Source organism: Puma concolor, chromosome D1, assembly GCF_028749965.1.
Source record: "Puma concolor isolate L17-30 chromosome D1, mPumCon1.1.hap2, whole genome shotgun sequence".
NCBI classification, from domain to species: Eukaryota; Metazoa; Chordata; class Mammalia; order Carnivora; family Felidae; genus Puma; species Puma concolor.
In genome coordinates, this window is record NC_141676.1 from 113,402,611 (window position 1) to 113,430,532 (window position 27,922).

The following is a 27,922-nucleotide window of genomic DNA, read 5'->3' on the forward strand; positions in this document are numbered from 1 at the left end:
AAGTTGTTCATATCTCCTCTCCAATACAGATTCTGGTGGAGAGAAGGAAAGCATGGACTATCCCTACACCACATTATTGGCCATAATTTTGAGTAACCTATATAAGTCTAATCTTAACTTATGTCCTAAAAAGTGGCTGATTAGTAAATACCAAGGATGAACATGTTGCAACCATGACTCCTATAGTTCTGGTGACTGAAAATTAATGGAAAAGAGATAAGCAGAAATTTATAGAAATGAATTATTGTGCTTATTTTTAAAAAACAAAGATTTCCAGTAAAAAAAATTCCGATTGTTTTTCATGTGTTAAACATGTTTTAGTGTTGCAAACCATGGTAGAAAATTTAACTTCGGCAAGTTCATTAAATTGCATTTGGATGCCTCATCAAACACTCAAACGACAGTGAGAGTAGACGGTGATTCACTGTATGAAAACGAACATGAGTCGCCTTTACCAAACGAAGAGTTGTTTCATCATTTCAGACAACTGTTTTGAATGTGCCAGTGGGATTTTTATTTCCAGTGTTGAAGAAAAATAAGCACTCAAAACCTCCTGTGGAGCGCTAACCTTAGTCACTGGCGAACATTTTAAGGTTATCCTATCTCTTGTCAACAACTGGTTATTGACCCCTGATATACACACAGGAAAAACTCTGAAATCACAGCTGGGTTAACTCATCTATTTTTTTTTTTAAACCATGAAATCCAGAACCTTAATCACATTAGTGATGCCTGACCATTCTGTTTCAATTCCAGGGCTGTGTAGTGAAACTAATGAACTGTCTTGGTGGCTCCAAAGCAAAGCCTGGGTCTCACAGGCCAGTTGTGAATTATGAGCACATTTCCTTTTATTGCCTATAAATCTTTTCCAGTTTTATATTCACAGTAGCTTAAAACACCTAAATTCACATCGATGACTGTGCTGCAGCGCTCTGGATGTTTGGGATTAATAGTGGAGTTAAGTAGATCCCCTATATTTAAAAAATACATTTTCAATACAGTCCAACATTAATTACAGTAAATCAGACCTTATCCAGTGACAAGGTTGATAAATGTCAGTGCCTTTTTTTTCCCCAGTATGTGCCATAATAACTCTCACACTGCATCCCGAAATAGTGTTTTGGAGGGAAATGGACCTCGAGTTAAATACGATAACATCAGGTTTGAAAGGTAATATTGGTTTTGACATGAAACCGGTGCATGAGTGGAGCAGACTAACCGAAGTCAGAGCCAAAGAATGGAGGTGGGGAAGCGGGTTGGGCCACTGTGTGCATGCAGGCTGTGGGTAAATGGAGTCTCCCTGGGAGGTGGGGCCAAAGAAAGAAGTTGGTTTTAGCATACAGATGGACAGAGTGTCTGTAAGAGAAACATAGAAAGAAGACACAATTCCGCTGAAGGCTCCCAGAGCTCATGTCCTGTAACTGAAGGAAAAGCAATGGACACAGAGTCAAATGGACATGGATGGGTCCGAGGTACTGAGTGGCTTTCATGAGGCAGCCAAGGAAGAGAAGCAACCAGAGGGAGGCAAGCATTGAATCAAAGAAGGCTAGAGAAAGCAGAGAAATGGCTGGAAGCCAGTCCCAAAGGCTCAAGGAAAAGCTGAGGAAGGAGTTGTTCCTGCCTCACCTGCTGAGGGAGTGAGTTGTGATGGCAGCACCACACAATTATGCTACAGAATCTTCTGAGCCTCACCTTTTCCCTGAGGTGCCATTGACTAGCTGAGCAACCTGTGCCTTCACAATGCTCTCATTCCGGTCCAACTCTTCCCTCCCACACACACATGCCCTGGGTTTTGGCTGCAAGAGTCATTCCATTACAAATCCGTTCTCTTTATTAAATCAAGTTTCCTCTAGCTCTAGCACCCCTTAGGTGCTTTTATTTTTTGCTAAGTTTGCTGTCTTTAATAAATCCTGGATAATGGAGTTATGTCTGTGACATGGACGGGTCTGACCCATAACCACTCTGATGGCAACTTATCCTGGGATGATCCCAGGAAGAAGAGCACCGGGTGAGTCCAATGTCTGGGTTGTGTAAGCCTGTAGCCTGGCTGGAGAGCCAGTCCTGAGATCTTCCCTAAAATGAAATCATAGCTGAAACAATAATCATTTATTAACTATGTCCATAGTAATTATGATAGCAACAGCCTCTATTTTCTGGTGAGCATTTAGTATATGCTAGGGATTTTCTATGTGATTTGCTCATTTTGTCCACTTTGTTTTTTAAGTTTATTTATTTATTTTGAGAGAGGGGGAGGAGGGAGGGGCAGAGAGGAGTAGAGAGAGAATCCCAAGCAGGCTCTGCACTGTCAGGAAAGAGTCCAACCCAGGGCTTGAACTCACAAACCCTGAGATCACGACCTGAGCTGGATCACGAGTTGGATGCTTAACCTACTGCACCACCCAGGCACCCCCCAAAAATTTCTTTTCCTTTTTTTTTAAGTAGCCTTCAGGCCCAATGTGGGGGTTGAACTCATGACCCTGAGATGAATAATCGTTCACTCTGCTGACTGAGCCAGCCAGGTGCCCCTCATTTTGTCCATTTAAATTATCTCAGCAACCCTCTGGGGTAGGCATTATCTCCCCAATTCACAGATATCCCCTATGAAGCTTAGAGATTAAGAAACTTGCCCAAGGTCACTCTCAGTCATAAGAAGAATTGTGGCTCTAGTTAGAAATACCCTTGGGCCAAGGCTGGTGCTTAAAATATGGAAAATATGGACTTATTCCACTGGGTTAAGGAGTGTCCTTACCTTTGGTTCTTTTGTTATGAAGAAAACTCTAAGGCATGGGGTAATATCAAAATTCCACACGTCTGTGTTTTAAGTAAATGCCTCATTTATTTTCCACTCAGAAAGCATCGGCTAGATACCATGAGGAAGCACAGGGCATCTGTGAAGGGAAGATGTACTTCTGTGTTTGGCGAGAGAGAAGAAAGGAGTCAGGGGCATGAAAACAATTTTTTTCCCCCCACATTACATTTTTGTTTCGCTTTGTTCCTGACTGGAAGTTTTTAAGATGAATTCGTTTGTGTCAACAAGATAGTATCAAATCTCCCAATATCAAGTTTCCTAAGGGGAAAAAAATCTCCCTTGAAAGCCTGGTCCTGATGTTTCCCTAATAATATATTAACAGTTGCACTAATGATCCTTTTTAAATTTCATATAGCCCTAGTAATAACAATAATAAGAATAGCTTTCTTTTGTATTGCATGTGTGTTATATACCAGGGATTCTAGTATGTGCTTTTCTTGTTTTATCCATTCCAATCCTACCCCAAACCCTATGACTGGCAACCAGGCAAATGTTCCCGAAAGTGTGAGTTCCCAAACACTAATGGTTCAGTGCCACAAGTACCACTTCCAAACTAGGTTTGAGACTTCGAGAGAATAAAAACAATAGGAAGTGACGAATGGCAATACAGACCTTGACTAAAAATAAGCCTGGAATCAAGACCAGGGTGAAGCCTAGATTAAGTATGAAAGTTGCGTCCAGATGTTTCCAAAACAGGCTGCTGTAATTTCAGGTCAAAAGAGTCACAAACAAATATTTCAGATTAAAAGCTAAAGACATTGATTTTCTTTCCAACACCAGAGCATAAGGGTCCCTTTCCTCCACATCCTCCCCAGCATTTGTTATTTCTTGTCCTTCTTAGGACGGTCATCCTAAAAGGTGTGAGGTGGTACGTCACTGCAGTTTTCTTTTCCCTCATAATTAGTGACGTTGAACACCTTTTCATATAACTTCTGGCCATTTACATATCTTCTTTGGCAAAAGACCTATTTAAGTTTTTTACCTGTGTGTGTGTGTGTTAATTTTTCAATGTTTATTGATTTTTGAGAGAGAGACAAAGTGCAAAAGGGGGAGGGGCAGAGAGAGGGAGGCACAGAATGTGTACCAGGCTCCAGGCTCTGAGCCATCAGCACAGAGCCCCACTTGGGGCTCAAACCCACGAACCATGAGATCGTGACCTGAGCCAAAGTTGGACGCTTAACCGACTGAGCCACCCAGGCACCCCATGTTTTTTTAATTGGGTTACTGATTGATTTACTGCTACTGAGTTATAGGAGTTCCTTACATATTTTGGATATTAACCTCTTGTCAGACATATGGTTTGCAAATATATCCTCTCATTCTGTGTTGGTGGGAGTGAACACTGGCATGGGCACTAGGGAAAACAGGATAGGGCTTACTTGAAAAATAAAAAATAGAACTATCAAATGATCCAACAATCCCATTTCTGAGTATATATCCAAAGGAAATAAAATTGGTATTGTGAGGAGATATCTGTAGTCTCATATTCACTGCAGCGTGATTAACAATAGCCAAGATATGGAAACAACCAAATCTTTGTGGACAGATGAAAAGATGAAGAGGGGCGCCCAGCTGGTTCAGTTAGTTAAACATCTGACTCTTGGTTTCAGCTCAGGTCATCTCACAATTAGTGAGTTCAAGCCCCGCATCAGGCTCTGAACTGGCAGTGATCCTTTCTCTCTCCCTCTGCCTCTTCCCTGCTTGTGTTCTCTCTCTCTCTCTCTCTCTCTCTCTACCTCTCTCCCTCCCTCAAAATAAACTTAAAAAAAGGAAAGATGAAGAAAATGTGGTGTATGGAATATTATTCAAAGAAGGAAATTCTTCCAATTGTGACAATACAGATGAAGCTAGAGGGCATTATGCCAGGTGAACTAAGACAGATAGAGAAGGACAAATACTGTATGATCTCACTTATATGTGGAATCTTAAACACTCAAATTAGAATGGTGGTTTTCAGGGGCTACAAAGATAGGGGAGAAATGGGGAGATGTTGGTCAAAGGGAAAAACGTGTCAGTTATACGATGAATAAATTCTGGAATCTAATGTGCAATATGGTATATTAGAAATTTGGTGCGTACTTGACATTTGCTGTGAGAATAGAACTTAAGTGTTCTGACCAACATACATATGTATATAAACATGCACAGACACACACACATACACTAATGGTAACTATGTAAGATGACAACCTGGGAGGGGGGCCTAAAGGCACTAGAATGTGGTATCCAACATCTATGCAAGAAGGGGTGCTTACAAGCTTCAAAGGGAAACTAGGTAGCCAGAAAACAGTCGGAACTGTTTAGATCTGTGTGTGAGGGGGGTAGTCAAGTAGTTAATTTAACAACATTAATGAGCCCCTACCATCATCTCTCATGCTCTTGAAGGTACAAATATATGTCATAGTTCCTTCCCAAGAGGGTCAACAGTCTAACGGGGGCAGAGGTTACACAGATAATTTAAATATAAAATGGCAATCTTTAAGGTACGTTTGGAAGAGAGGACTGTTCTTAATCTGGATGCAGAGGAAAGATTCCTGGAAGGAGACTTGATGTCTGAACTGAGTCTTGAAATATGAGAAATAGTTGGCTTGTAAGGGAAACCAACATCTTTCATCTCTAGCAATGTGGCAGACTACCTAATGCTCTTCCAATGAAACAACTAAATTGTTTGATAAGATATTAAAAACATATTTTTTTTTTTAATTTTTTTTTTCAACATTTATTCATTTTTGGGACAGAGAGAGACAGAGCATGAACGGGGGAGGGGCAGAGAGAGAGGGAGACACAGAATCGGAAACAGGCTCCAGGCTCCGAGCCATCAGCCCAGAGCCTGACGCGGGGCTCGAACTCACGGACCGCGAGATCGTGACCTGGCTGAAGTCGGACGCTTAACCGACTGCGCCACCCAGGCGCCCCTAAAAACATATTTTTAAGCTTACTTATTTTTGATAGAGAGAGAGCGCAAGCAGTGGAGGGAGAGAGAAGGAGAGAGAGAATCCCAAGAAGGGTCTGAGCCATCAGCACAGAGCCCAATGTGGGACTCGAACTCACGAACTGTGAGATCACGACCTGAGCCGAAAAAAATAGCTGGGACGCTCAACTGACTGCACCATCCAGGTGCCCTAAGATGAATTTATGATCTGACACTAAAAGGAAGAATTCTGTGTTCCTTATAAAGTAAAAGCTGAAATACTATTAGTGTATATCAAAGCCATCTTTTCCAGTGAGGTGTTTTGTTATACTGTGGAGACCCTGAGCTTCAGGGAACAGCCGGTGAAGAGCTTACTCTCAGTGAAAGATGGGAAGTCTTAGAAAAGACCCTTCTAGAAAGTTGGGACCTCAAGGGCCAGTATCATTGTAAAAGTGAAATGAATAAATACTAAATAAATTCCTGTTCAGAGGGAATAGTAAACAAATTTGACCTGAGATTGATACTAGGTGGGTAGAAGGAAATAATCTATCCAGAGAATTTTTTGCAAGCCAGTAAACTCCCAGTTTATGTGTGAATTTATAGTACTCGTTTGGTCTGAAAAATAACCAAGCAGATAATTTAAAATAGCCACTAGATAAAAGTCCCTCAAATCAAAAGATAACATTAACCAAAGCCTAAAAATTTCCCATTGATGCAATTCCAATGAGAAGAGACTGCTTACAAGAAAATGTCACACAGTATGTATTGAAACACCACCCCTGGAATGAGACTCAAGAAATATCAGAAAATGTAATGAGTCACACATAGATTTCAGATACTGGAATTATCAGGCAAATAATGTTATTACATTAAATGCATTTAAGGAAATGAAATGCATAATAAAAATGAAAGGACCAAAAAATCTACAAATCAATTAAGTTAAATACAACAAAATAAGACTCATAGAAATAGTGTATGTGTGTGTATCTATATGCACAATATATTATACAACTAATTGAATTTTAAAACTCAATGAATGGATTAAATAGAAGTTTGATAGAGAATTTGGAGACAGGGAAATATGTCTTAAAAATTACCCAGAATGCAGAGAAATGAAGATATGACACAGCGTTTAAAAGTCAGGGGAGATGAAGAAGATACAACATAAGTCTCTTCAGAGTCCCAGGATGAGACAAGAGGAAGAATGGGGAAAAGCAACACTTGAAGATGTGAGACAATAATTGGAAATCCTGTGATATTGACACTGTTCAGCAGGAAGGAAAAGAGTTTGTCTTAAAAGTAGCCAGAAGCAAATGCAAATCACCTTCAAAACTATCTTCATTCCTTCAGTGGCTCCTCTTTAACAGCACCGATGGAAGAGAAGCCTCTAGATTCTGAGAGAAAATCATAAGCAATCAATAATTAAATCCTGAGAGAAACAATCTCTCAAGAATGAGGAGAAAATACTGACACCATAAGGACAAAATGTGGGAGATATTATTGTTAGCCACACTCAGAGAATAATAGGCTAAGTCAGGAATTGAGGAAGAAATGAAATAATCTTGCATGAAAGCTACGCAAGTGATGTCAGGATAAATACTGAACAAAGGTATTGGCAAATGTGTGGATACATTTAAGCAAATTTTGTGTGGAACAATGACAAGGCTGATAAATTTAAGGAGAAAAACAATAAAAATTAAATACTAAACCATAAAGCATGTGAGTAGGGAGAAGGATGAATATAGTTGAAAGCGTTGGAAAACTATTGTCAGTTTCTTAAAAAGTTAAACATGCATCTACCCCATGGCCAAGTGATTCCACTATTCGTTATTTTTCCAAAGAAATGGAAACATTCACCCCCCACCCCCCAAAAAGGCTTGAATATAGTCATAGCGATTTTATTCACAAAAGCCAAAAACTAGAAGTCGCAGAGAAAGCCATGGATCAGAGAATTTATTTTAATAAAACAGAACAAAAAATGCAAAATTAGTGCATTCATAAAATGGAATACTTCTCATCAACTCGAAAGTAACATAAAACTGAAAGACGTGAGATGCGTGAATTCCAAAAACGTGCCGAGTGAAAAAAAGTCCAATACAAAATAGAGTATACCATATGATTTAATTTGTACAAAGTTCTATAATACAGAAAATGAATCTATGCTACAACAGAAGTCAGTTGTGTGGTTATTTCAGGAGCGTGGGGGTGGGAACTAGCTTTCCAGAGTGATGGAAGTGTTCTATACATCGATGGGATATAGATTATACAGGTACATTTTCAAAATGATCAAACTGTACAAGGAAGACCTGAACTATTCAATGTATATAAATTACATATCAACAACAAGAGGCATAGAATATAAAACTCCTCAACAAGTAGAGGGAAAATTAGAAGGAAATCAAACTACAAACTACTTGCCAAAGAAGACAAAAAAAAAAAAAAAAAAGGAAAACGAAATTGAAAAAGAAGGACAAATAGATACATAATAAGAGTAAGTCCAAATATATCAGTAACCATAATTAATGTAGACAGACTAAAGTCTCAAAATGCAAAAGACAGATTGCCACCCTATGAATGTTTGGGAGATTCAGCTATTTGGCGTTTAATGCGATATAATAAAGATATAAAGAAAGAGAAAGAATGAAAGTCAAAGGGTAGAAAAAATACACAAGCAAAAAGCAACTTACAGGAAGATGGTAGGAATGCATTACTATCAGACAAAATTGGGCAATATGGCAAAAGCAGTACCGGAAATAAAGCAGGGTTCCATAAAATGATAAAAAGTTAAATTAAACAGATGTATATAAAAATTAAAAAATATATTCTCCTAATTATAATTATATAGCTTCAAGATACATAAAATAAAATTTGACAAAGCCACTAGTAAATCTTGACAAAAAACTGTCATTATGAAGAAGTACTTTCACTACCTAAACAACTGACAGAGAAATTGCACTATCTATTAATCAGAATAGAGAACATTTTAAACAACTGATGAGTCCCTACACACTGGACATGTCTAGAATATGAAACCTAGTAATTGGAAGATACCTATTATTTTTAGACTAACCTAGGTTGAAAAACAGGCCACAGTCTGGCCTTTAAATTAGCCTCAAAACTTTCAAAGGATTGAAATCATGCAGGTTACATTTTCTGTCTTGCTAATTAATTAGCAAATTCATTGCAAGCTACATTTTCTAAGATGTAATTAAGTTAAAATCCACACACACAACTGAAAAAGAAAAGAAATGCTAAATGTCTAGAAATTAGAAAACACGCTTTTTAAATGACTCATGGGGTTTGGAGAAAAATGGATACTAGAAGTGAGATAATATTTGTATGTGAGCTATCACTGCATACACTACTTGCCTTGGAAGTCCCTGGGTGTAATTCCAAGGAATACCAATCTCATCCAGACCCAGTGAAGGAACTTTGCGTGTAACAGTTGACGTAGGTGCCTCTGACAGCAGAGCAAAGAATGCTGCAGTTAAGGTTGTCAGGGAGAAACACAGTTAGAATTAAAAATACTGATGAAGACCTGAATAATAACACAAAAGGGAATAAACGGTGGTAGGATTCAGAAAATTTTACAGAATCGGAGCAGGATTTGGTCCTCACTTCGTTGAGGAGTGTCATAAAAGACTCCAGATTTCTCTTAGGTTTCTGACTTGATGTTTGTGAGGTGGGTGATGGTCATTTCTTCACTGAGCTGTGGGAGACAGGAGGACAGGTTTAAGAGGAAAGATGAGGGGCGCCTGGGTGGCGCAGTCGGTTAAGCGTCCGACTTCAGCCAGGTCACGATCTAGCAGTCCGCGAGTTCGAGCCCCGCATCAGGCTCTGGGCTGATGGCTCGGGGCCTGGAGCCTGTTTCCGATTCTGTGTCTCCCTCTCTCTCTGCCCCTCCCCCGTTCATGCTCTGTCTCTCTCTGTCCCAAAAATAAATAAAAAACGTTGAAAAAAAAATTAAAAAAAAAAAAAGAGGAAAGATGATCAGTTAGGAATTGACAATATGTATTTTAAGATGATTGTGAACGTGTCCACATTATGAAAATGTCTTCCGAGCTCAAATGTCCACTGAGATGCATGGACGTGTGAGTCATCAGCACATAGGACGTGATTAAGATTGACAGGTATGGGGGATGGTGACCAAATTGGATGCAGCAGACGGAGCAGTGACATGAGGTTTTCCCATGGCCAACACATGGAGTGTGGCTACACTGCGACCACTCAGGATCCCCTTGGAAGCAGGCAGAGAGAGGATGGTAGGGTCCAGAACCTGACTGCTTTGCACCAAGATATAAAAGAGAAATGAGGAACGCAAGAAGATGACATAAGCCCTTTTTTAAAGAAGTTTTGTTAGATGGTAAGGAGAGAAAGGAAACAACTGGAACTTTAACCATCAGAACTATTATTTTTTTCTAATTTTAAATTTTTTAAGTGTTTATTTTTGAGAGAGAGACAGAGTGTGAGTGAGGGAGGGGCAGGGAGAGAGGGAGACACAGAATCCTTAGCAGGCTCCAGGCTCTGAGCTGTCAGCACAGAACCCGACATGGGGCTCAAACCCAGGAACCATGAGATCATGACCTGAGACGAAGTCAGATGCTTAACCAACTGATGCACGTAGGTGCCCATACCGTGAGAATGATTTTTAAGAATTACACAGAATTGGTCACGTCCATGGTCTTAGAGAAAGGAGTCAATACAGAGGGAAATATTAACATTGAAAGAAAGGACTGGGTTTTTCACTGCAAATACATCCCGGAAGAGGGCAGATGAAATCAAAGGCACAGGTGAAGGGGCTGACCTTGACCAGATAGGACATATCATCTCAACTTCTGTGGTTGGAAACAAGTAATGAGTATGGATATCATTATAATAACTTTCTCTGCGGAGAACTGGAAGTCGAGTTGCTTCATACATAAGTTTTATTTATTTTTATTTTTTAAATGTTTATTTTTGAGAGAGAGAAAGCGTGAGTGGGTAAGGGGAAGAGAGAGAGAGAGGGAGAGAGAGAATCCCAATCAGGCTCTGTGCTGACAGCAGACAGCCTGACGCAGGCCTCAAATTCATAAACCATTAGATCACGAACTGAGACGAAATCAGACTTAACCGACTGAGCCACCCAGGCGCCTCCATAATTTTTATTTTTTAGATCTTACGAACTTCTCTCCTTTTAAGTAGTCTGCTGCCAAAATTTAAGATTTATTTAAAAAAACGTTTTAAACATTTATTCATTTTTGAGAGACAGAGTGTGAGCAGGGGTGGGGAGAGAGGGAGGGAGGGAGACAGGGAGACAGAGAGAGAGGGAGGGAGAGAGAGAGAGAGAGAGAGAGGAAGAGAGAGAGAGAGAGAGAGGGAGAGAGAGAGAGAGAGAGGGAGAGAGAGAGACAAAGAATGCAAAGCAGGCTCCAGGCTCTGAATTGTCAGCACAGAGCCCAGTGTGGGGCTTGAACTCACAGACTGCAAGATCATGACCTGAGGTAATGTAGGTCACTTAACCAACTGAGTGACTTGGGTGCCCCCAAATTTTAAGATTTAAAATTTAACAGGAAATCAAGGAAAATGAGAGACATATTAATCCCACATAAAGCTTTCCATTTGCCTGTATCCTTCAAAAACCTTTCACCCATGTATTTGCATATACTGATGCTGATGACTGTTATCTCATTAGGCTCTAGGAAATTTTTGTTAATTGGCCACAGGCACATATTTGACATAGCAAACGCAGTTTTTGTGGAAAGACAATCTTGCTCTTGAACAATGGTATGGAGAGAAAGAGTCCAAATATATTGCTTACAAATACTACAAGCACAATCCAAAGAGAAAATGAATATCACTCTGTTCTAGCAGCAGAAACCACTCTTAAATTTGTATCTGTGTTGCTAGTTTGGGGTGTCTTTCTTTACAAATTTAGGGAGTTGGAAGAACAAGAGGCTTTCTATCATTTCAAGCTATAGTTCACTCTTGAATTCCTATGAAACCTTCTTTAAATTGCTCAGGGCCAGACCTTAATGTGCAGAAGTACAGAAAAATGTACATTTTTTTTTGTCAGGGGGATGTGGGGGTAGTTTGGAAGTAATTGTGTCAATATTTCAAAGGGATGAGTTGTCAACAAAAGCTCAATATTCCTCTTTATCCATTTGTCTCCACAAAATGATAAACACCTTCTCCAAGTTCAATTTTAAAATACATACATCCAAGTACCTTGTGCTATTCCAAGATAAATTTCAGAACACTTTTTAATCAATTCAGTTATTATATTTAGAGACTTTCATCATGCTTTCGTACATTACAAAACAAAAACGAGAGATTCGGTGTCCAACTCTAATCTCTATAAATACAGAACCCTGAACATCAACTTATTTCCTGAGAAGTCTGAGGCAGCAGAACATAAGGATGAGGAGGTTAGGTATCACTGACAGACCACAGAAGATGCAAGTCTGTTTCCTAAGTGTGTTAGGCAAATGAGCACCCATGAAATGCAGCCCACCTTACATACTTGACCTCATTTCACCTCTGGAATCACTTGAGGAGGTGAAAACTATTCTGATTCTGCACTTAAAAACACAGAGACAGAATTTAAATAGCTCACCTAAGTTTACATGTCAGAACACAGTTTGTTCTGTATCATCTGTATCATCTATTTAATTCAGTCTTCCACTCCCACCTGTTCCTGGATCTCGGCCATAATGAGAATCATGCATTTTCAGAGGGAACTAAATTGTAGGAAATGTAGAGGGAACAGGTGTCACAGGACTTTTGCCCACACAAAGGAACTAGTGGAGGTCCTGGGAACCTTTGGCCATCATGTTGTCAGTGACTTTAGACTGTCCCTCCTTGGCAAAGGCCACCCTTGTTCACAGAGATACTCTCAGATGTTAGGATGATAACTCTTTGCCAGAGCTTAGTGCCCAAAATGGACCTCAATCAATGTGGATATAGTAAGCAGTATTAAGAGAGTCTTAGGAAAGCCACACATGGGTGCTTTCTGTTTGGGGCTGGATTGCATTGCACAAGTCCTAATTCCTACCAGTGGAACCAACCCATGGAAAAGCTGATCACCTTCCAGACTAACAGTAGAATCTGTGATAAATACTATGGTCTGTAGTTTCTTTTTGGGTTTTCACTTCTTATAATAAATATTTGGCAAATAGAGTAAAATGTTAATTTAAGTACTGTGTGTTTCAAATTTTTAAATTCCTTTGTTATCTCCCCCATGGGTTCCAAATAGCTCAAGTGTCTATCATGTGAGCACAAAAAGGAGAATGTAAGTACTATACTATTATGATTTATTTTTAACTGTTTAGTGATTCCTAATACCCAATTATTTTTTTAGGTTTATTTAATTATTTAGAGAGAGAGAGAGAGAGAGAGCGAGGGAGAGAGAGAGAGAATCTTAAGCAGGTTCCACGCTGTCAGGCAGAGGTCAATGGAGGGCTCAAACTCACAAACCCTGAGATCATGTCCTGAACCAAAATCAAGAGTTGGACGTTTGACTGAATGAGCCATCCAGGTGCCTCAATACCCAATTCTTAAAGGCCTCCAAGTACCGTGGATGCAAATGTTGTCTTTTTAACAGCTTTTATGTCAAAAACATAAGAAAGAAACTGCATTTCTCTTTAGACTTGCTTTCCCACCAAACTTACCATTTTTTGTACTTACTTGATACTATATCACTGGGTATAGCAAAATAGCATTTTCATTAAAATACTCAAAAAAGTGATTTTTATACATTATGTCATTAAAAAATAGATGTTGGTGAAGAGATGCTTCTTTTAAGACTATAGTTTACTGAGGGGCGCCTGGGTGGCCCAGTCAGTTGAGTGTCCGACTTCGGCTCAGGTCATGATCTCGAGGTCTGTGAGTTTGAGCCCCGTGTTGGGCTCTATGCTGACAGCTCAGAGCCTAGAGCCTGGAGCCTGTTTCCGATTCTGTGTCTTCCTCTCTCTCTGCCCCTCCCCCGTTCATGCTCTGTCTCTCTCTGTCCCAAAAATAAATAAAAAACGTTGAAAAAAAAATTTAAAAACACTATAGTTTACTGAAAAATAGTATTAAGTTACAAAATATATAAATCATGGAAGTGATTAGCTACATGGATTAAGTTTTATATAAGATGAAGTGACATACATTTAGCTTCAGTATGTTCAATGTATGTTCTGCAAACTCATCTACAAGTAACCAAATAGCAACTGGTTAATGAGCACTTAATGTCTGCCTAGTGACGGACTGAGTTTCCAAAGCATTATCTCATGATATCATTATTAACAACCACCTGAGGTTTGCATTGTCATCCTCAATTTCCCAAAACCATATAATTAATAAATAGAAGAGTTGGTATGTAAACAATGATATGTGTTCAATGATATGACTTCAGTTAAAAAAAAAAAAAAGTTAACTCTCAATGGTTCACAGACCTAAATATAAGAGCCAAAACTATAATGATGTATGTTCCTAGACAAAAAAAAAAAAAAAAAAGTAAAACTTTGGTTAAACACAAAAATCATGATCCATAAAATTTAAAAAGTTTGCAATTTTGTCAAAAATAAAAATTCCAGTCTTTAAAAAATACTGTTAAGAAACAAAGTCAAGCCACAGGCTGGGAGAAAATATCTGTGAAACATATATCTGATAGAGGACCTGAACACAGAATATATAAAGAATACTAACAACTCACATGAGACAAAGTTTTTATAAGAATTCAGCTGATCTGTATATATGACTAATTTGCCAAATTCAATTTTATCCCTAAGTATTAGAAACCAACATTGTGAAAATTAATTTATATGGCACACAACTTAGTAAGAGAAATCACAAAAAATAAATCAACAAGCTTACTTCAGTACCTAGTTCTAAATGTGTAGCAAAAAATGTGCATGCTCATTATGAAGAAATGTATAAAAATACTGAAAATCATCCGATAAGACCTAAATAGAGAGATGCACCATATTCACAGATAGGAAAAGTTTGTGTGATTTATTTCTTCTCATAAATGTGTTTTTTACACATTTATGCAATTCCAAACAAATCCCAATAGAATTTTTTTCCTTGTATGTGCAATTTGGCCAGCTAGATCTAAACTTTACATGGAAGAGAGAAGAGTTAAGATTAGCCAAGAATTTTTTTGAATAAAGATAATAAAGTCAAGAGATTCTCCTACTACATACAGAATCCTTACAAAGGTACAATAATTAAGAAAATGGATAACCAAAAGGATAAAGCATAAGAAAAGTTCCACATACATGGAACTTCATTTATGGTGTAGTATCATTGAGATCACTGAAAAAAGAATATTCAAAAGATCATATGGGAGAATTGCCTTTGTTGGTGAATTTTATTTTGATGCCTCTTTTCCAAAATATCAAGTCCTGATGAATTAAAAAAGGATGACTATATATTTTGCTTTTCTCAGATCAGTCCCAGTTTACACCTGCAACTCTAGAATAATTATTACCGCCTTTCACTAACAGAGATATCCAGGTTTGGATGATAAATTACACGATAAAACCTAAATATGTCAAAGTATATCTTTAAAACTTTTACAAGAACACCCAAACAGACATTGATATTACTAGGATAGACAAAGCATTTCTTACACAAGAACCAAAAAGACTACATTGTCTACTCTACAAAAATTTGGGACTTCTAGACAAACACAGGCTTACAATTTGTCTTTCAAATAAGAGCAGTTTAGGATTTGTAATAAAATTAATACTCAGAAGAGCTGGAATAAGACGGTTTTAGAACAGGAGAACTAGAGATGACAGAACATGGGAGATTGTAAGAGTCCAACTCAAGACCTTAGAACAGTCCCATCCTTTAGAATTTCTAAACATGGGTAAGGTGACTGAAGCATAAAGAGCATTGAGAGATGGGAATTTCATGACACGGTTTATAACCCCAATTTCCAGAGCCCCCGAGGACTGAAGTTTTACAGTTATAATTGTATCTATAGCAACAAACCAGAAGTAACTAACAGCCTTGTCTTTCCTAATTTACTTCTGGTTCTGACAGGACCAACAGGTCTATTTCCCAAGATCTTCATACCAATTGTTTTGTTTGTTTAGTCATTTATTTATTTATTTGACAGAGGGAGAGAGAGAGAGGGAGAGAGAGAGAGAGAGAGAGAGAGAGAGAGAGAGAGAGAGAGAGAGAAAGAGAGAGAGAGAGAGACAATGAGCAGGGGAGGGGGAGAGGGAGAATCTCAAGCAGGCTGTGTGCCCAGTGTGGATGCCACGGTCCGGAGATCATGACCTGAGCTGAAACTGAGTAGGATTCTCAACCAACTGAGCCACCCAGGTGCCCCCACACCAGTGATGACTTTCATTGAATGGGATTTTAAATGGAATGTCTGATCAGAATCCTATTTTATGAGATGCGATGTCATGTTGCCATGCACTACTTTCTCTCAGTTCAAACTCATACCTTTATTATTCAGAGGTGAAACATGAATTTTCATACATTCGTAAAATATAGCATGAGACTCAAGAATAAAATTATTCTCTAGCATTAATTAACCATGAGGAAATGGTCTTGTTTCATTTCATTTCTGTGAACTTAATTCTTTTTGAAAATTTGTTCATTCACTCTCTCCATCAGCAAACCTTGAGCTCCTTCGAGGGACAGAGCTGGCTAAGTACTGTAAATACAAAGATGACTAAGACCCACCCACTGGTCACCTGAAGTCCACGTTCTCAGGAAAGTGAAGGGGAGAAAGCAAAAAACAACAACTGGGGTGTGTATGGGCTGGTCTTCCTTCACTGCAAGTGACAAAACAATGGAGAATAGCTTATGTTACAGAAGGGCTCATGCAATGGACTGAATTCCAGGGACATATCTAGCTCCTTTTAAGTGGAGATCCAGGAGACTGAAATGTATCATTAGGAGGCTGTGTCCTCACTAACTTTCCCGTGGCTCCACGTCCTGTAGTGCTCAGCCATTCCAGGCTTACATGCCCATTTCAGAAGACAAAGGTTCAGTTTCCCAAGCCTTCTGGGGAAACCCCCAAGGGTGTTTGGGACTTCCAGCCCTCTTACCCTCCACCCTTAGCCCTCACCTCCATAGACATGCGCACTTACAGCTGGAGGGGGGCGGGGGGGGCGGTTGGAGGAGGAGGTGCAGCGCTTAGGTCAGGTACCTAGCCCTGACACCCCCCCCCAGGGGGCGCTGTGACTCAAGAGAGGACTAAGCTACTTTCAGAGTAGTTGGAGCAGGTGGTATCAGTTGAGTAGATTTCCTTTCTTAATAAAGAGAGTGATTTATGTAAGGTTATCTGATGGGTACTGGTGACCTTTAATCACGTAAGTTTTATAGGCGGGACAAAGACAGTAAATTCATTTCTGCACATGTTAATTTACTGTGAGAATTTCAGGTAAAGGTCTTCAAAATTGTCTGGTTATGTGAGGGGGTAAGATTGGGGTTCTCCCACTAGGCATTCAGCACAGAAGGGGACCCTGGGGCTGTGAAGTGAAGTGCATTCAGGGAAAGTCAAGATCTAAACAATTACCACCAGCACCATAATCCCAGGAAATAAAATCAGTACCATGCTTTAGTGTTGTAGGGTCCAGGAGTAGAAAGGAGGTTCTTTTAAAACATCAGACTCTGAAGTATATTTGAAATTGACTTGAAAAACAAAACGATTTGCAAACAATCTTTACCTGCACCTTTTTTTTTGGGGGGGGGGAGGGCAAGGTTTTTGTTTGCTTGTTTGTTTTGTTTTTTAAAGTAGTCTCTACACCCAAAGTGGGACTTGAACTCACAACTCTGAGATTAAGACTCTCACGTTTTTCCAACTGAGCCAGACAGGCACTCCCCAACTATACCCTTTTTAACAAGTAGAGCCCTGTCATTTCCTTTTGCCAGAGTTTGTGGTTTGGTACATGCCTCTGGATAATTTGTGTTTATTTTTCTCACAGCTGTACCACATCCCCGTCTGCTCCTGCAATAAAGGATTCGGGACAACTCATTGCTCAATTTTATTCTCTCACACAAAGGCAGGGTAAAGAGTATGGAAACTTACCCTCATCCAAGCCAGGGAAACAGGTCTTATGTTGACTTCAAATGTGCAATTCTCGATTAGTAAAAATAGGGTCCTGTGTTGCTCCTTATATTTAATTTAAAAACAGGAGCAAAACAATTTTATTGTAATGCAAACTTTGATGAGATAGTGCAATTGACCTTATGGACTATCTTCTTATTTCTAGCATCCCCGTGATTACACCTTTTAGCCCTGAGCTGTGTTTTACACATGGTCCAGATCTGTCATTGCCGTTTAAGTCAACACTATAAAAATCCTTAACCAAAGGACTTTTCAGATAATTTCAAAATGAATTCTTCTTTAAAAATAAATCACAAACCTAGTTAAGAGTGTTACAGTGCATAGAAGTAGCAATTAATGTGAGAAACATAAAAAGCTAAAACACTACCTTTCCAAAGCTTTTAGTATAAAGGACCCCGTAACAGCCAAGGCGTTTCTGTGGGAAAACTGCATTCACTTGCTACTCCTTACTTTTAAACTCATCTAGTTGTAAAGATAAAAAATAAGTACAGAACAACCCAGAACTTCTGAATTTGCATTTATGAGTGCCTTTTCAAACTCTTAGAAAATGCTGTGCACTATAAAGTGTTAGACTGAGTTTTAATGCTTCCCCGAAGAACATCATAAGTACAGTAATGCTCACGGTGTATCTATGATCTTAAATTTAGGCATATATAAGTGCAGGTTTGCAAATGAATATTAGAAATTTCCAGGCTTAGAATAATGTCTTTATACACCTCTATCTTCTCATAAGTAATTAAAAAACATCAATTTATATTTTGAATTTCTGTCATACTTGCTCTTCTTAAAATCTGATAAGGTATAGTTTTAAGTCTGAAATAACATCTTAGCTCTTCCGTATTTCTTAAAGGACATTTTCAATACAGTTGTAGAAAAAGGATCGATTCTCTTACGTATGTGTTCTATCTACGTCTATCCATGTCTGTATTTAGGATGCATTTTGGTCATGCACGGTAAAGTCCCAGACAGAGAGGATTAGTACCCTTGTCTGCTCCTTATCCGTGTGTGTAAGTGAGACTTGCTATGGAATGGGATCCTCTTACCTTTAACTGTAGAGTGGGAATGATCTCATTCTTCTGTTCACTTGCACAGACGGGTTTTCTGCTGAAGATCTTATCTCCATCTTTGATGGTTTGCAAGAGTAAAGTGGCCAATGCTCAGGTCAAGGCCACCAGTCTGGGCAGCTCCAAGGCAGTCGAGGAAGATACGCGTGTTTCCCATTGCCTTGCTGAGAAGCCACTTGCCTTCTTTATTCAGAAGTTGTTTTTAGGACTTGCCCTTTGGATCTGCAATCAGACCAGTCATTACTCACGACAGCCTTGTGAGGGAGGTTTCATTATTCAAAAAGTGGGGCTCAGAGAAGCTAAGACCCTTGCCCCAGGCAAGGTATAAAATGAAAAAGAAAAAGGATTGTGAGAAAGTCTTCTTGTGCAGTCTACGGTCTGAGTAACCTTACACTTGGCCGTACATTGGTCTTGCACATATGTCGTTGGTCACCTCAGTGTCGGCCGGTGCGCTGCCGTCAGGGGACTCTTACATCCCTTTCTCCTCATGCCCAGAGTTGCTTGAAAAAGTCTGACACCCTAAGCTGGAAGTCGGATCAAATGTTCCTTCATGATTCACTCCCAAATCAGGCTCTCTTGCTCTTGAAAATTCTCTCTCCAGTTCTGTCCAGAACACGTCTCAATGAATAAGGAGAGGGCACGGTTCCTCTGGAGCTAAGGTAGGCAGGAGCCAAGAGATTCTGGAGCATTCTGTGCAGGGAAAGCCCTCCCCCGGGGTCGGGGGAGTGGGGGGAGGGGGTCTGGAGCCGAGGTGGTGCGGGCCTGGAACGTTCCGGGGTGCTGTGCACCTGTGTCACCTTGGTGAGAGGACCGGAGCTGTAGCGAGCGCTGCCCTGGCGTGTCCCTCTGCGTGCTGCCCTGGGGCCGCCCGGGGGGCTCACTAGGAGGGTGTGTGTGAGGGGCCCAGGCTCGCTGAGGCTGCAGGACCAGGACGCCCGGACCTGTAGAGTCTGCTCTAACCAGGTGCAGGTGTGTGTGAGCAGCGCTAACCAGGTGCAGCTGTGTGTGAGCATTGCCCACTGCAGCCCCTCAGGCCGGGAAGACTTCCAGCAGCTCCCTCCAGCAGCGTTCCTTCCAGGCTGATTCCTTTAGCTTCTAGTTGCTCCTTGAAACCACAGCTTTCTCTCTGCCCCAGGGCCGGCGAACCTGCACCGGGAGCCTCAGTCCCACCCCTGCAGGGGCAGCTCCTGGTGTGGGGCTGGCCTTCCCTTCAATAGGGGGTCTACTCTGTCTCGCCCCCGCTCTGTGCCGCTGCTGAGTCAGCCCTCAGTCCTCCTTCAGGACGAGCCGCCCTAGCAACAGGTGCAGACCTGGTGCACCAGGCGAGTCCGGAGTCTTCCTAGGGGTGGTCTTGGGAACTCTCTAGGCGGTGGCTCTATTTTGAGTTTATGGAACTTGTGTTTGGCCGTGGGTTTCAATTCAATAAAAATCTGATTTCTTAAGTCTGACGGAGAAATACATATGATACATATGATTTCACTTATATGTGGCTTCTGAAAAACAATAACAACAACAACAAGACAGAAACAGGCTCATAAATACCGAGAACAAACTGGTGGTTGCCAGAGAGGAGGTTGCGGGGGACGGGCAGATGAAGAGGTGCAAACTTCCAGTGGTAAAGTAAATAAGTCACAGGAATGCGGGGCACCTGGGTGGGTCAGTTGGTTAAGCGTTCAACTTTGGCTCAGGTCATGATGTCACAGTCTGTAGGTTCAAACCCTGCATCAGGCCTTGACAACACAGAGCCTGGAGCCTGCTTCCGATTCTGTGTCTCCCTCTCTCTCTGTCACTCCCCTGCTAGCATTCTGTCTTCCTCTCTTCTAAAATAAATAAACATAAAAAATTTAAATAAAAAAATAAGTCGCAGGAATGAAAAGTACATCGTAGGGAAGATAGTCCACAATACTGTAACAATGTCTTGTATGGTGACAGGTGGTGACAGGCACTGCATAATGCACACACTTGTCGAATCACTATGTGGTACACCCGAAACTACATTTCCTCTATACTTCAATAACAAACATTTGTAAAAATCTAATTTCTAATATCCCTGTTATTTGAAGCTGCTCTTTTTACTTACAGGATTTGGTCAAAGCATTTGTCCAGTTCATGGTAAAACTTTGTACGAAGAGAAGATTTTCTTCCATGTAGATTTTAAGTTCCTGGAAAAATTAAGACTATACAATATCTATGTAGCTCTGTCACAATTGAGAGAAAGTAAATACATATATAGGTTCAATGTCAGAAAAATAAATATTCAGTAAAAGGTATTTAATAATTATTGCCACTACCCCCCTACATTTGCATGCACACTTTAACCCTGCACGGACTACATTTTAGGTTGTCGTTGCTCTTTATTTCATATGAATCACGGATTTCATAAACGTTCATGGGTTATACCAAATGCTCACTTTTTCGTATTGCCCTATATATTTCCCTGTGAGAAGCGTCTAACTGAGATGTCCATTTAATGCACTGAAATCCAGTACTGGCAACACCAAGGGTTTATGCTGATGAATCTGTTTTCTCTGAAGGGCATGGAGTTGGGGTCTTGCTTTCTGTTCCCGGAAGGGAAACATTTAAACACTGACAGCAGCTACTTGGAACCCACCTTGGTAGCGTAAGGGCTTGAGTCTAACCTCCCTTGAAAGGCATATAAATTTTCCTAGCATCCAGCCTAAGTGTTGAAAAGGAAAGCAGGACTGGCTTACCGCTGATCCGTTCTCGTTCAGAAGAATGGTTGGAGAATGTGGAAGCCGGAAGCCACTTAGTGTCAAGTGTGCATCACTTGGTACTTAACGGATGTTGCAGTCCACAGTTCTCGGGCCCAAATACTGAAGTCTCAAGAGAGATATAATATTGACTTGTGAAGAGTTAAGCAGTATACGCACTAAAACACAACCTTACATTCTATATCTAGAAAGACACGACCGTAATAAACGGTTTTACAGTTTCGAATTTTTGTAGATGTTTCATCGCTATTAAATAGATTACGTGGAAAACTCAGGTGTATGTTTACAATAACAAGCCATTTTTTATTATTTTTTTAATGTTTATTTTTGAGAAAGAGAGAGAGAGAGAGAGAGAGAGAGAGAGTGGGGGAAGGGCAGAGAGAGAGGGAGACACAGAATCCGAAGCAGGTTCCAGGCTCTGAGCTGTCAGCACGGAGCCCAACATGGGGCCCGAACTCATGAACCTTGAGATCATGACCTGAGCTGAAGTCGGATGCTCAACTGACTGAGCCACCCACGTGCCCCTCACAATAACAAAAACATTTGTGTTTGGCACATCCTGGTAATGGTTTATACCATGAGTGAATTTATTAAAGTCTAATTACTTCATTCTTTTGGTCTTCAATCTCTGCCTGCCGAAACATGATCAAATTGCTATGTCATTAATCCAAACTAAATGATTTTAATTATCAAATCGTTTCTATAATATCAAATTCTACTTATTTTGATCGCTCTAGTTTTATGATCTGCAGAGTCATTTCTGAAATAATTAATAAACACATATGGCTACTTTGTCTCTGATTTCTGGTAAACCTTTGCATGTTTGGGAACAACAATCGCAGATTACACTTCACCTGTGATTTTGATGCCCAGTGCACAGATACTATGATTGTCTCATATGCCTGATAATCAAGAGTCAACTGCCTTCACAATAATAATTATCTCATATGTATAGGAAAAATATTTTTCAGATAACTGAGGAAATACTTTCTCACATCATCATCATCATCATCATCATTTAGAGAGAAGAAGAAAATGTGAGAACAAAAATGAGAGAGGTCTCCTGGTAAGTAAATGATGGCTAACACATTATCTCTTAAGCACCTAAGTATTTGATGACTGCACGATAACGTACAGGTGCTGATGTCACCAAGCCTGACCCCTGGTGTGAGGTGCAAGCTGTCCAACTGTGGAGAAAGTCATCATACTTGTGACAACCAAAATCCAGAATATGGTCACCGATTCTATAGAAAGAGGAATGGGGACAAGAAATGTACACAGGGCTTGAAAGATGAGTTGATTTAATGTGTTCACTTAGCATCAGAGGCAAATATTTCATATGGGACATGGGATAGTAAATGTACTGCAGTGACAAAGAGTCAGTTCTTCAATTCCCTGCAGTCTAGGGCTTATGTACAATTGAACTGGCAACAATTCATACTCTTTCTGAAGGAAAAATGAAGTCCCAGGAAGGAACATAGAAGAAAGAAGATTGTTGTTCAGGGAAGTAAAGGAATGATTTATTATAACACCATGTGGTATCAATATGAATGAATTGAAATGAAAACATAGATAACACGTTTCCTTTTTAAGAAAAGAAGTGTTCTTTCCCAAGTGTTACTCTGGTTATTTCTTCTGTCTTCCGTGAGTTCACAAAATGAATACCGGCTGATGTTTTTATGACATCTGTTCTTTTTTTTTTTAAGAACTAGAGGCTTCTATTGGTCTGGGTTGCTGATTTGACTGCAGCCCTTTTCCTGCCATTGACGGGGCAGGGCATTTTATTGATGACACTGTACTGTGTTACATACAGTAAAACTCCTCGAGGGAGTAGTCTATGCTCCATTTCCTCCCCTCCCATTTACTCTTGAACCCACCTGAACCAGAGTTTCATCCCCAACGTTCTAGAGAGATTCTTATTTCCAAGTGACAGATAACTTGAACATTTATAAATACAACAGTCAATTCTCCGTCCTCAGTGTATTTGATCGGCACACTGTCGATCAATCTTTTATTATTGAAGCATTTATTTCACTTGGCATCCGGGACACCCATCTCTCTTCTCCTACATTATTGACAACTTCACCACAGACTGTTTTTCTGATTTATCTGGACCTCTGAAACCTGGAGCACCCCACACATCAGACTTCTCTGCTTTCTTACAATTACCTTCTTGGTGATATCCAGACTTACAGCTTCAGCTAGTTTCTTCATGCAGACATTGCCCATATTTTATATCCTTTATCCCTGAGGTACATTGAGTTAGTATTCCCGTCTCTTCTAGACGACAATTACATATCTCCACTACAAACATGTCAGACCTGACCATGGGACTTGCTCTGGCCAATGGAATGAGAATGGAAATTACGTTGGTCACCTCTAAGGAAAAGCTTTATGAGCGAGTGCATGATTCATCGCGCCTTTGCCTTCTGCCATGAGACTGGCAAAATGTTAACCCGTCTGCTCTGTCAGCCTGGGTCTCAGGATCAAGGCAACTTGGAGCAGAGCCTCAGCAGCCCCAAGGTGGCCATGTAGTACGAGTGAGGAATAAAAATGTGTTTACTGAGATTTGGGTCACTTGATGTCTGCATAAGTAAGTGTTTTGTCTGGTACAAGCTCCTTTTTCCCTAGAACTCACATACTTACTCTTTGTTAAACTCCTGTGTGTTGATATTTTATGTGTCTCCAGTAAGTCTCTCATGGTTTCCCTCCAAAGCTTTTCCTCCCTCAGTTTTCTTGATCCCCCTAAATGGTGACTTCATTCCTTGTGTCGATGGGACCCTGACTTGTCTCTTAAGTCACAGTCCTGGCTCAATCGATGGCAGGTCCTGGAAACTTCAAAATATCCTATCCTTCCATCTATGGATATGTGGCTGTTTCCTGTTTGTGTGTTTGTTGCCATTTCCCCTTTAATACAAGTAGGCAGTCCCTTCGTTTGCACAAACTGCAGTAATCTAACTAGACTTCGTATCTGCTGGGATCTTCTGTGTGCTGGTATGTATCCTGTGGTACGAATGATCGTACCCCTCAACAGTCTGCTAATTGTCCATTTCCTTCATATACAATATTTTTACCATCGCCCAGAGGACCCTCATCACCCTTCACCCTGACGTCACCTGCCCCCACTCTATTCCCCGCACTCTACTGCAGACACCTGGGCCCACCTGTGGTTCTTTAAGCATACCAAGCATAGTCCTTCATCCAGGTTTTACACTGCTCTTCACTAATCTGGCAGGCTGTTCCCCTGATTCCATGAGGGCTCAGTTTCAGTCTTTTCTGAATATCACTGAATCCACGAGCCATCCTTGGCGACTGTATGGAAAGCCCTAAGCTGTTCCTCAACCCTTACAATCACTTTTACTTGACTTGAAATGTCTCCAAAGGGCTGAACATCACGTGACATATTACATGTACACTTGTGTGTCTGTCTCCTCCCACTCGCATGTAAGCTCCAGGACAGTCAGGGTCTTTTCTGTTTGGTAACAGCTGTATCTCTTGCTTCCAGATCCCAGTCTGGGATGCAGTACGTGCTCCATAATAGGGGTGCGGCCATCACTGATGTGTAAGGGATGCAAGGAGAGCTCTGAGGTCCTGGCCTTCCCACTTACCACCTTTGAGACCTTGGACACAGTAATGACTTTTGTGCCTCAGGTGTTTTGTTTTGTTTTGTTTTGTTTTGTTTTGTTGTTGTTTTGTTTTTAACTGAGATTAACTGGACCTATCTTATGGTTTGTGTGAGAATTTTAAAAGACAAAATATAACACTTCAAACAATGTTGGGCACGTATTAAGTGATCAGTAAATGTTCACAAAAGCACTAAAAAGGACATCTATGGTTCAGCAGACTAACTGGGAGAGGATTTTGTGCCAGAAACACAGAGTTTCAATTCTCAACTGAGCTACTGCACGCTGAGTTGCCTGGTATAAGCCTTACCCTCTATGCCTTCATGTTCTTATCTGTAAGTTGACAACAATAATAGAACTTCAAGAATTGGATATAATGCATATATAACACCCAACCTGCGTCTTACTCAAAGTAGGGATACAAACAGTTACCATTACAATGGCAACAACTTATTGAGGGATTAATTTGTACCAGGAATTTAAGACTCTGTCAGTCCTCTAAGGTGGCCACTTTTCCACATAAAGAAATTAAATCGTGGAGAGGTTTAGAAACATGATCGGGTCATTTGGACAATACGTTGAGCTGAAATTTGAAGCCAATTTGTGTTCTTAAGCACTAGCCTACCCTTCTCTATTAATTTATTGAAAAACCAGTTAATCAACATGAGTGTTCATCCCCAAGGGATGTAAAACGTGTCTGGCAGGGAGGTGGTACATATATAAATATAGCTGAGTAAACAGTGATATGTGATTTAAGTAATGATCAGGGACAGTATTAAAAAGCTTTCTTGTGGCATGTTTTGAGCTATTTCACCTTGAATAGTATTAACAGTGGTGGGAGTTCAGACCAAAGAGGGAACAAGGAGAGAAGCTTTTAAGGAGAAAAATAACTTTGCTTATGTGTCGACATGATAAGTAAGATTGAGAAGGACTCACCTGTGAGTTGACTCATCACCTTTGGGGTTATCATTTCTGAATCTTCGTGTCCCTCTCTCTGTGGAGGGACGTCATCTAAGGCTTCTTTAAATTTTTTTTTTTCAACGTTTATTTATTTTTGGGACAGAGAGAGACAGAGCATGAACGGGGGAGGGGCAGAGAGAGAGGGAGACACAGAATCGGAAACAGGCTCCAGGTTCTGAGCCATCAGCCCAGAGCCTGACGTGGGGCTCGAACCCACGGACCGCGAGATCGTGACCTGGCTGAAGTCGGACGCTTAACCGACTGCGCCACCCAGGCGCCCCTAAGGCTTCTTTAACTACTTGAGCCTTGGTTCCGCTGCATCTCTGTTCCAGAAGGAGGCCAGTGAAGACTTTCTCAGCAGATGTAATAAATCCGAGAAGAAGAGCAGTGTGCTTCATTTCTTGAGCTTATAAAGTATCTAAGAAGACGTCGCAAAATTTAATTTCTCATCAACGGGGGAAAATAACAACTGAGGCTTATTTCACGTGTTCCTGGGAAAGCCATTTAGGGTAAACAATACCATCTCAGTTTTACAGACGAAAGAATTGACGTTTAGAAAGATAGTTTATTCAAAGTCACGTGGCTTTGATGAGTTCTTGAACTCCAAACAGATACACTTGTCCCCACTTACAGTCTTCAATTTGCTAAAAATGTCTAAAGGAGATGAAGGAAATGACAAGCAGAGCAAACATTTTCAATTAGCTCTGGAAGTTTGGCTGTCTTTTTAATTTTTTTTTTAGCGTTTATTTTAGAGAGAGAGACAGAACACAAGTGGGGTAGGGACAGAGACAGAGGGAGACACAGAATCTGAAGCAGGCTCCAGGCTCTGAGCTGCCAGCACAGAGCCAGATGTGGGGCTCAAACCCATGGACCATGAGATCATGATCTGAGCTGAAGTAGGACACTTAACCGACTGAGCTGTCCAGGCGCCCCCATTTCAGTGACTTTAAAAGGGATTTTAAGACCAGGAAGATTTGTAGCTACAGGTGTATCCACATCTAAATCTGATCAGTTCATCAGGGAATCTATTGCTACATTTCTATTAGACAAGAAGATTCTTCCAATATGTCACTATGCTTTTTTCCCCCTATGTTGAATAAAATTACCAGCATATTTTTAAAAAAGGGAAGGTCTGATCCAAATCTGGTGTGGGTAGTTTTCCTAGAGTGCAGAATCCTCTTTAGCAGGTAGGATTCAAAGTACAGTTAGGCTCAATGAAGGGCAGCAGGAAACCAGAGATGAATGTGCAGCTAATGGCTAGTATTGTGGCTCAATTGCCTGATAAAACCCCCCAACTATTTTGCAGAGAGATTTTCTGGGCTCTGTGGGTAGGGGGTCTGTCTAAGCATTAGAAAAGAAACAGTAAAGGAAACCAAGGGCCAAACTAGGACCACACAGAAAGGAGCCAGGGCACTCTCCCCTGCAGGTGAAACTAAGTCTATACAATTTGCTAGCTGAGAATTAATCAAATGATATTCCACATGATTACTTCTGGCTCCTTTTTCCCCCGAGTATTGCCCACACGTGTTCCCAGCTACACAGAAATACCATGGCATCGGAATTATTGCAGGACACACTATTTTCAGATTTCTTTTAGCAATCTAGACCTGCCTTATATTCTCTCTGTTGTGCATCCCTGTTCCAAAAGAGCAACCCCATCGCTGCCTGCCAGGAGCGAAGCTGGCCTGTCGGCCACTGCTGTCGCCTCGCAGGGCTCAGGCAGTCTGCTAAATGCTTTCAATCTGTCTAAATGAATGTTTTCAGTGTC

General features: G+C 40.5%; 1 long non-coding RNA gene across 2 annotated transcripts; it reads right to left on the reverse strand.

Annotated features, from left to right (window-relative positions):
• Positions 1 to 9,206: 9,206 nt before the first annotated feature.
• LOC147577002 (uncharacterized) lies at positions 9,207 to 26,207 on the reverse strand. 2 transcript variants are annotated; one of them, XR_015240598.1, is made up of 3 exons: positions 26,131 to 26,207; positions 18,819 to 20,332; positions 9,207 to 9,429 (listed from the first exon to the last, which is right to left on the reverse strand). It is a non-coding gene; the product is annotated as an uncharacterized LOC147577002 (long non-coding RNA). The 2 variants fall into 2 exon arrangements; XR_015240599.1 differs by lacking the exon at positions 26,131 to 26,207 and adding an exon at positions 20,920 to 21,032.
• Positions 26,208 to 27,922: the final 1,715 nt, after the last annotated feature.